We start from the raw sequence: 3,633 nt of genomic DNA, 5'->3' as shown, positions 1-3,633 counted from the left end.
TTGTCCCTGGGATAGTATTGCAGGTAGGCCACACCCCTGGGGAAACTCCCCCTAGGCCGACCGGCCGCTTAGAACGCAGTCATGTGATCCATCATGGGAACCACCACTCACAACTGGAGTCCAGCCAAGTTGACACATCTTCAACTATCACAGATACTCATGAGGAGCTCTAGTAGCATAGTGCCTAAGGCACTTAACTGCTAACCAGAAGGCTGGCAGTTCAAACCCAGCAGCCACTTCTCAGAAGGAGGGTTGGGCAATCTACTTCAGTAGTGATATCGCCTCAGAAACCCAAGGAGGGGTGGCTATGAGTCAGGTCCAACTCGAAGGCACACAACAACAACAACAACGTGCTATGACATAAAGTTCTGTGAGAATCAGGAATGATATTGTGTGTGAAAGCATCCAGACTATGCTTAGCATATATACATATGTGTGTATGTGTGTGTGTGTGTATGAGCTCTAGTAGCATAGTGCCTAAGGCACTTGACTGCTAACCAGAAGGCTGGCAGTTCAAACCCACTAGCCACTCCTATGGGCAATCTACTTTCGTAGTGATACTGCCTCGGAAACCCAAGGAGGGGTCGCTATGATTTGGGTCTGACTCAACAGCACATAACAACAACAAATGTGTGTGTGTGCTTGTGTGTGTAAAAGACCAAATCAGTTGCCTTCCAGTCCATTTTGACTCATGGCAGCCCCATGTGTGTATATCAGAGTAGAACTGTGCTGTGTAGAATTTTCAATGGCTGACTTTCCAGAAGTAAATTACCAGGCTTTTCTTCTGAGGCATCTCTAGGTGAACTTAAACTGCCAATCATATGTGCCACCCAGGAACTCCTAGCATGTAACACCCAGTCAAAAATTTTAGTTTCTTCCCTGGCAATGCAACCTCTTTGAGCTTTGTTTTTCTCATCTCAAAACCAGGAGTATTTTCCAGGTTGTACTAAGAATCAAATGAGAAATGGACCAAAACACTCTGCAAACTGTAATATGTCTTTCAGACATTAGTTATTGATACTGTATAAGACATTTGGCATTTTTGCCTTGCCAACATACAAACCCCATTCTATTTGGGGGAAATGCCAAGACAGGTGGGAGTCAGGGACCTGCATCCCACTATGGAAGCCAAAGAAGGTAAATATTCCCTGAACTCTGGCAACAAGAGCAGACCCAAGAATGGGTTCCTGCCTGTACTTTGTAATTAATAAAGGAACCAAAAGCACAGGATCATATATTCATTGCAATGGCAGCAATGAGCAATGGATTAGAGGCTGTCTCTTGATGGCATGCCTGTGAGGCAGTGCTTCCAGCAGCCTCAGTGCCTGTGAGGGTCCAGTGGCAACTGTGGCAGTGAAGGTATCCTAAACAGAGTGATCCTGTGGTAGAATATTGGTTGTACCTCCTCTTGCTTGGAATCTGCTTGAGTCACACTCTCCACCATTCCCCTTGAATCTTTATGAACTTAAGATATGCAGAGACAGTATCTATTTTCGTAATTAGAACACTCTGATTGGTACACACAATATCATATAAAAGATTCAATCTCTAAGCCCAAGGAGTATATACTTAAATTGCCAATGGTAATATGATTTATACATATTTAGTTATTTAATATGTTCTTTAAAACCCAAAAGGATCAGATCTTCTAGTGTCAGATGAGAAAAAAATCAGTCAATTCCCAAAGTAAATCTTCATGTTGAAACATTATGTAGTTAATTATTTAGTTGCCATCCAGTTGGCTTCAGCTTATGACAGCCTTATGTATAACAGTATAAAATGTTGCAGGGTCCTGTACCATATTATGATCATTGTTATGTTTGAGTCCATTATTATTATTACTAATATGTTATTGTGTTTTCAGTGGAAGTTTACAAAGCAGTTTAAGTTTCCATTCAACAATTTCTACACAAAATGTTCAGTGACAGTGGTTACATTTTCACATTCCATTCTGGTTGCCCCCTTCCTGTTAATCTAGTTTCCCTGATCCTTACATTTCCATCATTGTTTTATAGTAATTGTTGATCATTTGGTCTCATTTTTTAAAGTACAGTACTCACAGATGATATTCTTTATTCTTTGAATCAATGTATTGTTTAGCTAAAAGGTGACCTCAGGGGCTAGTTTATGTTCAAGATTTAAAGAATATCTCAAGGCAATTGTCTCAGGGAATTCTCCAGTCTCAGCTGATCCAATAAGTCTGGTGGGTTTTTTTGTTTGTTTGTTTGTTAGGAATTTGAGGTTCTGTTCTACATGTTTCTCCCATTCTATCAGGGTCCATCTATTGTGGTCCTAATCAGAATGGTTAGTAGTGGTAGCTGGACACCACCATATAGTTCTTCTGGTCTCAGGGTAGATGGGGCTGTGGTTCATATAGACTATCAGTACTGTAGACTAGTTTCTTCTTTGAATCTTTGGTTTCCTTCTTTCTCCTTTGCTCTGGACAGGTAGACACCAATATTTGTATCTTAGACGGCCACTCACAAGTTGAGTCCATTATTTCAACTACTGTGAAGTGTCTTCCAACCTAGGGGACACATTTTTCCAGCACTGTATTGGACAAGACTCTATTGTGATCCATAGGTTTTCACTCACTAATTTTCAGGAGTAGATTGTTAGTCTTTTCTTCCTAGTCTATCTTAGTCTGGGAGCTCTGCTGAAACCTGCCTACCCTGGGTGACTCTGCCAATATTTTAAATCCCAGTGGCATAGCTTCCAGCATCTTATCAACATGCAAGCCACCACATTATGACAACCTGACAGATGTGGTGGATTATGTAGTTAGGTGTCCACATTTTCTGTAAACCTACACTGAATAGCTGTAAAAGCTTCACTATTAGGTCAAGAGATAATTTACTGTCCATTTTAGCAAATAAATCCTGGCCACAAAAAAAAAAAAAAAGAAAAAGAAAAAAAAGCCAGTTTATCTCAGACACCATAGGAAAAATACCTAAAATTATACCTATTTCTCACTTATCAACTGTCTTGTTATCCAACATTTTGCATTTACAATGCTGGTAAAAGATCTACTATCCAACTATTTTGCACATTAAAACTTATGTCTGGCAGTAGTGAACACCAAGGCATGAGTAAGAGTAACACTGGCTGTGATAGTTAAAGTTATGTGTCAATTTGCCTGGACCATGATTCTCAGTGGTTTGGCAGTTATGTAACAATAAAGTTTGGCAGTTATGCAATGATGTAGTTTACTCTGATTTGTGATCTGATGTAGTCATCCTCTATTTTTGATTAACATCAATTTTTGCAAAATGACTTGATCTTTATACCTAATCACATCAATAAATGAGGAATTCACTCACTGCTGTACAGTCAGATCCAACTCATAGTGACCCTTCCTTGGGTTTCTGAGGCAGTATCACTACAGAAGTAGATTGCCCAACCTTCCTTCCTCAGAGTGGCTGTTGGGTTTGAACTGCCAGCCTTCTGATTAGCAGTCAAATGCCTTAGGCACTACACCACCAGAAAAAACAAAAACCAAACACACTGCCGTAGAGTCAGATCCAACTCATAGTGACCCTTCCTTGGGTTTCCAAGGCAGTATCACTATGGAAGTAGATTGCCCAACCTTCCTTCCAAGGAGTGGCTGGTGGGTTTGAACCACCAGCCTTCTGG

Source organism: Orycteropus afer, unplaced genomic scaffold (assembly GCF_000298275.1).
Source record: "Orycteropus afer afer isolate SDZICR_OR568_19922 unplaced genomic scaffold, OryAfe1.0 scaffold00045, whole genome shotgun sequence".
In the NCBI taxonomy this organism is placed as follows: Eukaryota; Metazoa; Chordata; class Mammalia; order Tubulidentata; family Orycteropodidae; genus Orycteropus; species Orycteropus afer.
Note: the sequence above shows the minus strand (reverse complement) of the source record.